Genomic DNA, 15,981 nt, shown 5'->3' on the forward strand with positions numbered 1-15,981 from the left:
ATTGTAATGCTCTCGACCCAATATAGTACTATAAATGTACAATCCCAAATAGAGCAGGAATTAAAATAGAAGAGTTCATGCATTAAAATGATATGTGCGGTATAAATGATGATGAATCAACACATATTATTAAAAAACACACGGAACATTATCCTCAGTAGAATTAACTCTATGCTCGTCAAATATAGTAGACGAATTAGATAGGAATACAGTTGATGGCTACACCAGTGATCATTTCCCAGTATTAATTTCCTTATTACAGAATAATCCTGCAACGCCAGTCCCATATTGTAACTTTTATAATGCAGATTGCAAGCGATATGAATTGCCCACTATGAATATCCCACCATTTGAATATCTAATAGATCTTAATGAACCAAATTAATTTCTTGTGGATTTCTTTAAAAATGCTGCTGATTAAGCGATACCTAAATCAAAATTTCATCCAACAACACATAAATTTCCATGTTGGTCTGATAAGCAAACATAATCAATAAAAATAAAACAATAGGGATGATTTCAATTAAAAAATTCAAAGAAACCAATAAAACATTACCGATATGAGAAAGAAATTTAAGGAAATGACTATATAATTACTATAAATTGATATATTAATACACCAATACAACAAAATACCTTCAAAATTTGAAAAAAGAAATAATTCAAGGATGAATGATTACTTCATGGAGGAAATTTAGTGTCAGATGTCTATGATAATACCCCCATATAAAAAATATGAGAAAAATCTAGAAATAGAAATGGCACTCGTATTAAACCACCTAGACATACTATAATGAAAGATAGGAAAAAATCTTAAGCATGCTTTTGATAAAATGCACCGAAAAGTAAAAAATACATTTTTGAAACACCAGAATTTTCTTACAATTAATCATGTCTACCAAAATAAAAGCGTGGACCCCAGACATGGAAGGAAATGCTACAAGAAAATATATTTTTTATTTATCGCAGCCATTTCTTTCCGGGTTTGGGGCCCACGCTTATTTTAGTAGACATGATTAATTGTAAGAAAATCCTGGTGTTTCGGAAAACATTTTTTTACTTTTTAGTGTATTTTAATAGCATGTTTAAGATTTTTTTTTCTTATATCTATTTTATTTTATACATTTTAGTTTTGACAGAAATTGTAGCCAATTGTAGTTGACGATACTGGTATCAGTTTACGAGGGAGGGTTAGGGAAGAGGGATGTGGGAGGGGGAAGGGGAAAGTGAGTGGAGGCGGAAGTAGGAGGGGATAGGAAGGGGATGGGGAGGGGAGAGGGGAAAGGGAGGGAAGAAGGTAGGGAAGGGAGAGGACAGAGCTAAATTATCACTTGATGGTGCTTAGGAAGTGGGAGGGGGAAGTGGGAGGGAAGTGTTGGGGGAAGGGGATGGAAGACAGAAGGGGAGGGGTAAGACATAGCTAAATTGGCGCTTGATCGTATGCTTCTGAATGGGGAGGGGGAGGGGACAGGTAAATTAACAATTGATCATGCGCTTCGGAAGGGGGGAGAAGGAGCGGGAGGGGAGAGGAAGGGGAGGGGGAGGGGGATGGAAGAGGGAAGGGGACTAAGTAAGGTTGTATTGTAACCAAGCAACATTTCAAGTCCATCGGACGAAGGCAACAGTCGAAAATTGAGTTACAACATTTGACGACCTACAGACACAGAAGTTACGTTAAATAAAAGCATGTAAGAATACTTGATCAGAAAGAAACAAGTAATGTAACAAGGAAAACCTTTGCAAATATGAGCAATGTTTATATATTTGATGAATACTTCCACTCAAAGAAAAATAATATAGAATTAATATGAATAAATTTTGAAACAAAAGAATATATTTCATAATAAAAATTCAATATGGTTGAGTTGGATTATTCTCTCTTGAACAGTAATTAATTTGATCCTGGAGGTGACAATATATTTTTTTGAAATGATCTGCCATATAGCACATTGGCAAAATTATACCCATAGCAGTTTTTAATAATTTATGACTCCGAAATTTATTTCAAGATGAATGGCGAAATACCATAATAATTCCTATCCCAAACCAGGAAAGGATCCCAGTAATGTAAATAATTAAAGGCCAATTTCTTTAACAAGTTGCCAGTGAAAATTGCTAGAGAATATGGTAATACTCGACTAACATGGCACATTCGAAAAAATAAAATTTTGGGTAACATTCAATTCGGGTCACAATGCAATATATCTACATTGGATTAGCTATCTAACTTTGAAGACCACATACGTAGAGGATTTGAACGAAAACAAATGACTGTAGCAATTTTTTTTTTTGCCACTGAATAGGCATACGGTACCACACGGAGGTCTGCAATATTAAAAACATTATGTAAAAATAGCGTAAGTTGCCATTTGCCTAAATTTATTCAAAACATTTTGACAGATAGTACTTTTCAGGTGAGAATTTATATGCTTTGTCAAAAACATCTCCACTTGAAAATGGTGTTCCTCAGGGAACCGTCCTATTTAGCACACTGTTTACTTTAGCAATAAATGTTATCAAGAACACTCTATCCATTGGAATGAAAAATGACCTAAATATGGAGGATTTTGCCACAATTTAGCCAGCTTCTCTCATAAAACGTGCAGAACGACTCATTTAATAAAACCATAATTAAGATAAATGAAGACATCATCTGTGGGATGTAAGTTTTCCATAAATATAATTCAAGCAGACATATTTTATAAAAAAAATAGAATGTGCATAAAATGTGGAGAAGTAGATTTAAAAATCCTAAATCATATTATTCTAATTGGCCGAACACCAACTTTTAGGATTTGTATTTGATACTCATTTTAGCTGGAAAGCCCATAAACATACATAAAATCAAAATTTAAAAGAGCAATAAATCTGACTAATAAAAGCTATTCAACACTACTTGGGGACCGAAAGACATAACCTTACTATACTGTTTAAAAAAACATTGTCGTCTTTCATTGATTATGGAAGGGAAGTATATGGCTCAGCATCAGACGCAACACAGAAAACGTTAGATCCAATTCACAACGATGGCCTTAGAATATGTTCGGTAACCTTTAGATCGTCACCAAACTGATCTTTACTAGTTGAATGTAGTGAGCTACCAATGTCTCTCCATAGAGAAATAATATCAATGAAAAGTATCCTAAGAATTAAAAAAGCGATTCATCAAGAAAAATATTATTTGCATTAAGATAGTACTTATAAACAATCATTCAGCACCTTTCCCAGTCAAAACTAAAAGACTGTTTGAGTCACTGAAAAGAACATAAAATTACCTTCATAAGTCACACTACCTCCTCCTAGGACTATAAATGAAATAAGAATTTGCTCTCACTTGAAATATTTATCAAGAGCTTCATAGACTACATATAACAGCATATAAGCCGAAGAGGCCCACATTACACAATATACATAAACAGATCTAAATCACAGTTCAAAGTAGGAGATGCAGCAGTGTTCCAAGACAAAACATAATAATTCTTGATACCTGAAAATACTCCAGTATTCACAGCAGAGTTTTGTGCAATTGCATCAGACAGAAATTTTTAAAGAAACATCATTCAATAATTTTGTGATATTTAGCGACTCAAGAAGAGCTATAGAAGCTATTCAAAGTTACAGACCCAAAAGTAATATTGTCAACAAATTAAGAAATTACTCCATAAGTTATATAATAATGGGGGAAAAAATATGTTGGATTCGCTGCACATATAGGTTTTACCTACATGGTACTCGGAAGGGGAAGAACGCGCCTCTCGGCCAGGGACGCTACCTGGGGGAGCCAGTTAAGCCTTTTTCGAACTCAAGTTCCACTCAATCATTAGTTAATGTGGCAGTTTAATGTAAATTACATGATAAAACAAAATATGGAAGAAGAGCCCCCTTTTCTGCCGAACAGCATATTCAAAAGCATACATAAACACATTGTACATAAGAGGAAGGACTCTCGTCCCTACCGCCAGCTTTCTTCTTTATGACTTTGGATTCGGGATACGACAGACTTAAGTCAAAAGAAAATGGTACATACATTTTTTCACGACATCCTCCGCCCCTTAGGAGATGTGGGGGGACTCAAAGCGGAAGAAAAGGTCTAGACAGGTGAGGCAGGACGGGATGGGTCTTCCTGGTTGCAGCCTAGGCTCGTTCGTAGTGCTACAACTCGAGTCTAGCTCACAACAACAACATAGATCTCATCAGAGTGATCACTCAACTGGTTGATACAGAATACAAGACAGTCAAACTACACAAACCAGGAACAAGGCAACACATCAACAAAAACAGTCAATGTCCAAATTCATGCAACAAGGTAGCTTCACCATCCAATGTGTAATACTCTAATCATGCAATAATGCAGTATCACCAATCAAATATACAACATACTAAATCATGAAATAAAGCACCATCATTAATAAAATACACAGTAGCATAAATCATGAAAGAATCAGCATATTCTAGATCAGAAATGCAATGTTCCCCTCAGGAATCATAAATGAAAGAATGGCACTCCATTACGAGCATCATATAAGGTACAGGACTGTAATAAAGTGGAAAATGGCAGTGTTCATCAGAACTAGCAAAGGTTATTTCACTAGGGAAATAAGTTCCACCAACAGGCAAGACAATCCAATCATAGCAATAGCAAGAGATTCTCTGAGCAAAAAATAGAGTATGAACTCGCCAATGTTCATATAGACATACGCATTGCATAATGTCACCTCAAATGAACAACATAATGCTCCATCTTATCTTATCCCGAGCTGATCATGAGTTACAAAATGATACATCAGAAAATAACAAAAACACATAAGTATACATGTTCACAGTTCCAATATTGTGCCTGGCATCCACCCTTGTTGAACGCACAAGGCACAAGACTTACAACTAACCCTAAAACCTTCAGGTCTCTTTTCAGCTCCCACTCTTTTTTAAGGTTTGACTCTGAAACAATAACACAACACATTATACTACTCTGTTCTTTACCCACTCTAACATTTTCAGTCTCTGCCCAATTGCAGCTTCTCTATTTGGTCTCGCATTTTCACTATCCACTGCTTCACTCATACTATCTTAATACTTTCTGGCTCTGTCTCATTGAGTCTTTCAGTTTTTCGAGTCACACTTTCCACACTACCTTCTAACCTATTCTGTTCATTCCCTTCTGAGTTGCTCTCATCCTTGATTCTTTCTTCTTTCATCTCTTCTTCTTCGTCGTGGGCATTCACTTCCAGGGGCACTAAGTGCTCAATTGCTCTCAGGTGCTCTTTAGCTTCAAAGAGGGCCTTGGTGAATCATACAACCCCACGATGAGTCAGCGTAGATAGTAACAATTCTGCCCAGGGGCCACTGTCCATGCTTCCACTACCCCACCTTTCCTAGTATGATGTCTTCTACGTGCAGTGTAGTTACAGGACTCTCCCGGAAGTCATGTCGCTCTGGAAGTGACCTCAGGTAAGCCTGTTGTAAGTATCACTTGAAGCATTCAAGTGTTTTAGTGAGGATGAAGTACTGATGATGCAACTGCCTGGTGGTCAGGGTCTGGTACATCTCATGTGGAACTACTGGTGGCAATAGACGTGCCAGATTGCCTTGGACCAGATGGGAAGGTGTGAGGACTTTGTCTACCCTCACGTCTCCCGCGTACATCAGCGGGAGAATATCCACAACTGCCTCAGCCTCCTTGATGAGCATGCGAAGCTGTTCCTCGTTGAAGACGTTGTGTTGTAAAATGGCTTTCAGGGAGTGCTTCACTACCCCAATCAGCCTTTCAAAGAAGTGTTAGTATGTGATCCTTTTTCATTAAGTGTTATTATTATTAAATTAAATTTTTTGACATAATTTGTTAAACCTAGTTTAGTAAGTTTCACTTGTCATCTGACCTCTCGAGTATATCAATTGTTTGCTTGTTGTTAATGTTTGTGTTTATCTTTAAGGGGGTTGTGTGTGTGGTCCCTCCCCTGTGGATAAGGGGTGTGACTTTTTAGCTTCTGTGAGGAGAAAAGGCAGTCATTCTGTGGACCTTGTCACATTTGGAATATTTTGACTTTGCTTCGTGCACAAAGAGTACTGCCGTCTCTTGCTTCATGGTGGTTGCTGCCTCTGTTGGTGATTTGCCCTTATCTGCAGGACCTGAGGATTTATCTTGAATGTCCGCCATCTTCAAATTGGAAGATCTCTCCAGATAACCTATCTGGATGTCCTTGGGATTTCACCACACCACCTCTGGTTCAGTTATAAAGTCAGGGGTATCTCGCTATCCCATGGTAAGGTTTTTATCACAGCTGTGATTCTGTTGTGGCTGCTCGACTGGGCCCTGAGTTAGTTAACCACCTGTGGTTCCACTTCTCCAGACGTGGAGGATTCCGTATTCTTCAAGGAGGATAATAAACATTATTAATAAAGAAGCTTTATAGTGACAAGTTTGGTTTATTTATGAATTAGTCTGTAAATCGTCAGGATATTCATTCTTTACGATTTCCTCCTCTCCTCCTTTCTGGGCGCCCTTTATTTGGTTTGAGTGTGTTGGTATTCCTGTCGTAATTGTGTATACTTGTGGTTTGAATTACTATTATTAAGTGTGATAGTGGTTAATATATTTCCTGTATTCAAGAGGTTCAGGTGCAATTTCTATCTTTTTATTAATGTATTAAATTTATGGTTTTTCATTGTGTTTGTTTGCTCCCCCCTTGAATTCATCCTTGCACTTTGATTATTGAGTTTTTGGTATGATTCCACCCCATTGTGGACTTTATATCAGTGTTATATTGATACTTCAAGTAACTGAATAAAGTATTTTTGGTGACAGTAGGACGAGCTGTTACAGAAGTCTCTCTTCCAGGGAGACCAAGGCATTTGAAAAGTGCTATTGATCACCCTCCTCTGGAGGAAAGGTTGCGTGATGTCCTCATCATACACCTCACTCAGTAAGGTACTGGCATCGCAGAAGGTTATGGAGTTGTCGCTATATGCACCCGTGAAAGTGCCCCATGTGTAGCGGCAAATCTCCTGAGTAACAGCATAAATGTCTCTGTATCCAGGCTATTGCAAAAATCCAAATAAACTGCATGGCTGGCCATGCAGGTGATGGTGAAGAGGTAGCCTACCCCTCCTTCGATTTTCATGGGGCTGGTGTGGCCAACCCCAACATTGGTGAATGGGCACGCCTGACTCGTTCGATCACTCGGAAAGTGTGGAGGCGGCAGATGGATGAGAAGAGGTCTGAAGTCTAATACACTTGCTTGGCACCCTCCTACTATACATTTACCCACGGCCTGCAGCCCTGTGGTCCAACAATCTTGTCGAAAAACTGATTAACTCATTGACCTCCACAATGCATGTTAGTAATATGAAGGTGCCTGAGGTACAACTGAAATTAACTTCCTTTAGAAGGTAACAGAGACAGCTCATTTTTAGATCCCACGATATTCCTTAACCTACAATCGGTGTAAACTACCCCATCTCTTACAACTAACCTTAACTGAGCAATGAAACTGGCAATGTTCATGGGCACTGTGACCCCATTCTCTAAGTGGTCACACACTGTAGGGAAGTGGTGCTGTTGTTCCATTTAGACAAGTTTCACAAATGGGTCTGCCTTGCAGCATGCAAATTTCAAGACATTTTTCTCCAACTTAATTAGGTACACAAAATCATTGTTACTCCCCCTGAGATCCCATAGTTCAGTGGGCAGAGACAGTTTTCCTTCTTCCCTCAACTCTCGAAGGGTTGTGGCAACATGATAGTGGTTTTGGCTTGATGATTCAGCATGGTCCAATGGCGGTTTAGCTTGGCCTATTTCGTGAAGAAAGGCTGGTCCCTTGTATTACAGAAGATTGTTACTTTGTATCTTCAGTGTTGAACCTTGGGTTAGGATGTTGATTGGGTTGTTGGCAGTGGGCACGTACCTGAGCTCAACATCACACTCCTGCTGGATAAAGTGAATTTTTCCTACCCTGTTCGAGATAAAGGTATTCTTATTTCCCTCCCTGCTTGTTACCCTCCCCACTCACTACCTAGGCCACTGCTACTTTTCTGTCTGTCCAGATGATGATACTACAAAATCCCAAAAGATTTTTCAAATGCTTAGTTAACCTGAAACCCAACAATAAAACTAACAGTTCTAGTTTAGAGATAGTTAATTTAGCCTGCTTCCTTGGCATTACCCTCATCTTAGACATTAAAATGTTAGTCTGTCCTTCCTCTCCCCTTATGTAAGTCACTGCACTGTATGCCATACTAGAGACATCAATAAATATGTGTAACTCTGATTCTCCCAAGATAACTCCCCTCTTGAATTTCAGTGTGTGAACGCCAGCTCCTATCTTTCTTCTATTTAGCACATCATCCTATCGTATCCCTGCTTCCCACAAATCCTACTAAATGAAATCTTACCCCTCATGAAAACTGGACTGACAAGCCCCAAAGGATCAAAATTGGACACAAGTATAGATAGCAATTTACGTTTTGTAAGACTAATGCCCTCACTTATCCCTTTACATGGTTTCAGACTCAAACAATCACCTTCCCTATCCCAAATCATACCCATAACTGAGATTTGTTCAAGCTCATTTCCTCTAATTTGTTGATCAAATACTAAGCTATTGCTAACCCACCCTGTCAATAGCATGTGAGCTTCATCTAATAATGACTTTACTTCGATGTAATCCCTTCTCATTTCTTCCACTGTGTGGTAGGTTTGCAAATAGTTATCCACATAGAATGATCTAATAAGCTCCTAACTCACCTTTCCCCTGAAGATGAGTTTTAAGAACTTGCTGTAATAGGTAAGGGCTAGTAGTGATACCAAAGACCACAACTTTGAAGGTGAAGGTAGCTGTCCGTGTTGACATCTTGCACCAAAGAAAGTGTGCGTATTTGGCATCAGCTGGATCAAGCAAGACATGGTGGAATGCTTTAGATATATCTGGTGCTATTGTATGATGGTGTTTTCTAAACTTTAGTGATAAATCATAAAGCATATCAACCATATCAGGACCTTGGTATAACCAGTCATTCAAAGACAGTTTGCCTTTGGTCTTGGACGATGCATTAAAGATTATGCAGACAGGAGTCAAACTTTCCTTCTTGACTCTGAATTAATGCATATAATATCCCTCTATCTGTGCTTCATGAACTTCTATAAAGCCTACTTCCAGATACATCTGAAGAACGTTCTGGAAAGCAGCTCTATATTCAGGGTCATTTTCAAACTGTCTTTTGAGCGAGTTCAGTAGTGCCATTGAATTTCTGTAGTTGTTCGGATGTTCTGACCAACAGAATAGCAAACTTACGAGATAACCCTGAACCGTTTTTGTGGTAATCTGTTTGACTTTTTCTATCACTTTATGCTCTGAGGTAGTGAATTGCTCGTGCGGAGCAATGCCAATCATGTCCTGTATCCAACATACGTCGACATTGTTTTCTGATTCTACCATTCCACAAACCTGCAGTTGATACTTCTACCCCCAGTAAGGCCCATTGGGGTATCCTCCCATAATCAGCCCCTATTACCAAGTTAGCATTCTTCAACACATCCCAGTTAAAAACTACATTGGCCATTTTGCACCCTTTGTCTAGCAAGAATCTCTTTACATTCATTAAGCCTACATTGTGAATTGCTGTGTTGACTTCATCATGAACAATGAACTTTGCTCTCACAACCACTGACCCATATCCAATTTGCAAAATACAATATCAAACTCCCCATTGATTACTTGTGAGTCAAAAGGTGCAATGTTAAAGGAAACATGTTTAATCACAGGCATATTGAGTTTATGCACCAGCCAACTTGATATGAAACTGTGTTGGCTCCTGGTGTCTAGGAACATTCGAGTCTTAAATGGCTGGTCATGTGTGTACAAGATGGCCATCGCGGTAGGGAGTAGTGTTGCAGGGAGTTCAGCTGAAATCTAATCCTTGACAATTTGAATTGATACAAGGCGGACTGTTTCCCCTGATTTACATTATGATTCGTTTTTGAATGGTTCTGATTTTGGTGTTTCGCTGGTTTAAATATGTGAGGAGATGGACAACTGGGTGGTTGGAAACTGGATTTGGCATGGAAAACGATTTGATCAAGGTTTGTGGAGATCGTTATCACAGATGACGTGCACTGCACAACTAGCAGTTGTGTTTGCTCCAACACTGGTTGCTACTAGGTCCCATAGCAAGACATTTGAAACACCTACGTGCTAACATGAGTTGGCACTTTTTTGCTGCGGTGTTTGGATGTTTAGTGATCTAACCGGGAACATGAGAGTGCAACAGAACAAGTCTTACCTAAATGGTTCTCAGATGGGGAAGAATGCACCTCTCAGCCAGGGATGCTACCTGGAAAACCAGTTAGGCATTTTTCAAACTCAAGTTCCTCTTAGTCATTAGTTAACATGGCAGTTTCAATACAAATTACATGGTACAATAAAATATGGAATAAGTTCCCACAATTCTATAGAATAGCAGATTCAAAAGCATACATGAACACATTATACACGAGAGGAAGGACCATTGCCTCTGCCACCAGCTTTTTCTTCATGACTTCGGAGTTGGAACGCAGTGGATTTAAATAGAAAGACAATGGTGACACATTTTCACGACACTACCTGACCTAAACCACATGTGTTTCTCCACTACTTTGACCCTTGCCTCTCAAGTGTAATGACTTCGCTATTATTAAACTCTGCCTTTGAACTAGGTGTTGGCCACCTATAATTTCCTTTCCAACTACCTGGTAGGATATGCATCCCTGAAAGTTATAGGAGACAATTCACCAGCGCCATCCACATCTGAAACATAAAAACAAGAAAGTCGCTGGTTATCTGGAGTATATATAGAAGCGACAATGCCCATACAAGTTAGTTGTTGGTTGATGGTTGCTGGAGTCACTGTTGGGAGAGCTAGCTGATATCCAGCGACGAGAGGCTGCCCTAGATGTTGTCTATTTGAAGGTTGGGGTCCTACTGCAAACGCCCTTGACATCCATGCCGATGATCCCATAAGCCAAGATGCACACCACTACTGATTCTACTCCCCCTTTGGTCTGGACTGATTGCAACGCTGCTTTCATTGATGCTACCTGCAACTGCAGATTTGCTCTACAAAGGTATAGTGATTGGAAATTGTAGTTCGGCCTTACAATCTCTTTTACTTATTTCCCACCTGTTCCCCAAAACCACATCCCTTGCAATCTACCTCAGAGATTTTGTGACTTTGATCTTTGGTTCATACATTTCTCTATAGTGTTGAAATATTATTGTTAATTTATTCTTGATATGAATTCCTTAGTAAATATCAATATTGATATTGGCGACTTGATTGCGTAAGTATTCCTTTATTTTCATATTTGTTCTAATCGTAATCCCACTCATATGTTACAACATTCCTTGCATTTGCAGATCCGATGTTGAGTGCTTGTTGTGTGTGTCATTTGTAGGTCAACGGTGCCACCCTCACCATTGCCAGTGCCATATTCGTTCAAGCGTTCCCGGACCCCAGTGTGAAGAGTGTTTAGCAATTTCCCTTTGTACCAATCCCTTGCAAGCATCCTATTTACCGTTTACTGATGAATTAAACCCATGTAGGTTTATGTACATATATGCAGTAGTGTGGCACTTTGCTGTTGAGACTGTCACTTGTAATGCAATGGGGCTCTATAGTTAGCTCCTGTATTTTATCTTCTGATCCCCTTTATTAAATCATATGCATTAAGTGGACGAATTACGTTTCCCTTGAAAACCAAGTTTGTAGTTGAAATTGTATAATCGCTAAAGTCCTACTTTCTGTTAACTGGAGGTTGGCCCCCCTAAGTCAGAGTGTTATTGACAAGGCACTTCTAGTGCCATCTATTTTACTTCTTCCTCGGCCATGCCCATGAATATATATGTAGATATATATATATATATATGTATATATATATAATATATATATATATATATATAATATGTTACCCATCTCTGACACCATTTACCAGCGAAGGGTATTTAATAGTTGGTATGCGTTTAACCCGAGTGTCAAGGCAAACTAGTTACACACTCAATCTCTCTCTCTCTCTGGCATAGCCTTCTCTCTATCTCTCTCTCTCTCTCTCTTCCTCTCTCTCTCTCTCTCTCTCCATTCTAACAGGTCATCAAATGAGAGTCAGAGTTATATAAAAAAATATAATATTTATTCAATAATGGAAAGATAATAATCCAAGTCACACAGACAAACTAACTCAGTTAACCCCCAGTATTTAAATGTCTTAATCAGTAATTGGTCACACCAATTATCTCTTCTCCAAAATACAGTCCCCTCACTAGGACACTTAGTCCCCTCCACTAGAACCGCCTGTTACAAAGACACGAGAACATACTCGTAAGCACACACAATTGTAAAGACAAAGTCAAAGATTAAACAGAACATCTTTACCAGATATTAAACAAGCCATCCCTTTGGCTAAAGTAAGATACACTTACCCATTACAGCCTGGAGAAACGCACACAAACAATTAAAAACTTTCGCAGAGCTATCCCAGCATTCTGCCTTTCTCACACAGACCTCTCTGTAAGTCTCTCCATAGATTTGGCTAAAGATGCCATTATGAACGGAAGAGGCACACACGTACATATGAACTCATACACTTCGGTAACGCCTCTATAAACTGGTTGCAGCCAGTTTTTCAAAGGCACTTGAACAAGACGATTATGGTGTGTAAGTATGTCAGTCAAGTCATCGGTCAATCAAAAAAGGATTAACCGCAGACATACTACTTCTATCAAATAATGACCTCAAAAATTCAGAAATACTAACTGAACATCTCCCAGTTAACTCCATTTAATATGACCACTAAATCATAAGTCATTATGACAACTTGGCAAAGAAAAAAAAATATTATGTTCTCTAACTCAATTCTCCAAACTCATACATCAGCACACACAATCCAGAAATCACAGTAACTCCACGGACTTCTGCACTCACATTTCAAACTCAAAAGTTCCCACAAGTAAAAAAAAGAAAAAAGGTAATGAGCCCAAGAAAAAAAAAATCACGTAAAAAGCCCCGACCCAAAAATCAGAAATGTTCTCTCAAGCTCTGATATTTGAACAACCCACAAAATCAGTAAAAATCTCCAATGTTTTAACAGCAAAAACCCCTTACTGCTCATATAATTAATTACTATGAGACTTAATGTCAAACGCCCATTTATGTAAATCACAACCCCGATAAATTACATCACCTGTCCAAAAAGAAATGCTATTTAAAGTTGAATCCCCAATTACATCTCTCATAAGAAAAAGAAGAAAAATAAAAAAAAATAATCACAAGTAAACTTCCCCATCATAAAACACATAATATATGTATGATATACATAACCCCACTTCTTCCCCATAAATGCCACATGTATAGTTATGAAATTTTTGCCATCGCAGCTTTCATACGACAAGACACAGTGCACTTTCATGAAATGCTATGGTTAACCTTTCCAGACATTGCAAAACTCTGAGTAATCACCACTAGAGGAAGGGAATCAGCACACCGGACTCATTGCAGCGGTTTCAGCAAAAAAATCCACCTGCGGACGTGTATGGTCTAACAGCAGCACAAAAAAAAAAATGTCTAGTCAGACTCTCAAGTTCAGAAACTTATGATTCTCAAAAAAAGGTTCTGTACTGAAATTACGTAAGCACATTCCACTAAATTATCTCCAGGATATGACTAAGCTGCTCAAAGATTGTCTCAAAGATGTAACTCTCACATGTTACTGCCCAATTATATAAAAAATTATCACCTATTCGGGATAAAAAAAAACTACGATAAACTCATAATGCAGCAATTATATGCCTCCAAAAATAACACACTTGTTCTTCTGTTTCACTGAAAAGTGACTCTTCTATTTCTTAGGTTATATCTAGTTCCTTCTTCTGGAAAATCTTCTGACCTCTCTGTCATTTTGGATTCTTCAACTTCTTTGGTTCTCTTGACCTTGTCCTTGTTTATCCAAAATTCTTCTTCTTCCAATGATTCAGCATATGTGGAAGGCATTTGGTTAGTCATTTTCTTAACCCTAACTTTTTTCAAAGGTTAAACTGATGATTATTGCAAACCGTTCATATTAGTAGGCCATTTTCATTCGAAGTTTTATTTAAAAATCACAAAAATGTGAACATAAAAAATGTACATCTCCATAGGACTCGTAATGCAGTAATGCCACTCGCCTCCAAATAGTCACGAAACCAAAAAGAACGAACCACAGAACTCTTCTCTAGGTTCGAAAAAAAACTCCCATGAATTCAACTCAAAAAATCATAACCACAAAAAAGCTCACCCGCCAAAGATTAATTCCACCTCCATATACATATAAATATATAAATCACCATATTAATAATAAAACCACTCCGATGATAAAATATTTCCTCCATTTGATTAATAACCACATCACACCATATCCCCTCTTATTTCCCCAATAACCACGTGCTAATAAAAACGACCACTCCAGGAATAAACAATATTCACCTCTATTTCGGCGAATAAAAAATACTTACCTCTATTTCACCAATAACTCCATGTGGAATAAAACAAGTCTCCAGAAAATATATCCCAAGCAAGATAATAAAAAATGAAATCCCATCTCCAAAAAAATGTGCACTAAAAGCATCTAGCTGACACACTCACAAATATTGCCCCATGTCTCCTCAAGAGTGTCTCCATTTGCAACAAATATGGCTGCAAAATAATTGAACTAAACATAGCTCTCACCACCATAGGCAAATATCAAATGGCCAAAAATATATCTCCAATATATTATATCTCAAATTATAACTCCAAAATAATATACCTCCAATTCTCCAGGAATAACTCAATGTTATAGTCAAAATTATAAAATCTCTCCTTAGCATAACTGCTGAAAAAGGGCAAAAACTCGGCAAATAGAAATTGTCTAGGAAATTCTAGAAAAAATCACCAATGTGCCACAACTCATTATAACAAAACTCCAAATTCAAAGTGTCTAAGCAAAGACTTCTCCATATGCACTACAACATAGGCCATTAGAAACTTAGCAAAGTTTCCTATCTCTGGCAAAGATGTCACAAATACAACAAAGGTATTGTGCAAGAAACTCACAATTTCTGGAACACAAGTATCCAGAAAAAAAAAAATGTAGTGCCATTACGTATGCATTAAAAAGATGCAAAAATTCTCCCATATATCTCTCTGCAGCATCAAACAGCTGAAAACACAAACACGTTCCCGAATAATGAGTCTAAGTCATGAACTAAGATATTAAAAAATATTCACACAAACTGGAGAGAAAAAATAAATTCAAATTCACCCATGATATAAACTTGTGTCAGCGATGGCTAACTTCCAAAAAAAGAGAAAAGAAAAATCAACGGCATTGTTAACTATCCCCATGACTCACGTAGATGTCAAGCAATTATCTGCTGAACTCATAAAAAAGGAAAAATAAATGTGTTGTTAGTTCCTCCCAAATTAAAAAAAAAAGGAACACCACCCTTGATAGCATTACAGCACTCACGTATTAGTTTATAAAAAAAATCAGTATCAGAAGTATCATTATCAGCAGTATCATCAAAATTGCTATCATCACAATCACTAGTATTAGTATAAAAAACATCACTAATGTTAATGCTTGCCCATTCACCAAATATTCAGCACAAAATTCACCAGAATTCAGCAAAATTCAGCAAAGTTCAGCACAATTCACCAAAACTCAGCCAGATTCATCACTCATGAACTACTGACAGATTCTCTAAAGTTACAAAAACAACTCAATCAATAATTAACCACAAAACTTCTCCCATAATTCATTGTAATAATTCTCCATATTATAATTATCTGTAATAATTATAAAATAATCTCCCATGAAATATCTCAAATCTCTCGTAAAATATATCTCAAGTAATGATAATTCTACTTAAGTACTTCTCCCATAAAATATCTCATGTAATAATAATAATAATAATAATCTCCATAGTAATAGTTCTCCTG

The sequence above is a fragment of the Macrobrachium nipponense genome, chromosome 16 (genome assembly GCF_015104395.2).
Source record: "Macrobrachium nipponense isolate FS-2020 chromosome 16, ASM1510439v2, whole genome shotgun sequence".
NCBI classification, from domain to species: Eukaryota; Metazoa; Arthropoda; class Malacostraca; order Decapoda; family Palaemonidae; genus Macrobrachium; species Macrobrachium nipponense.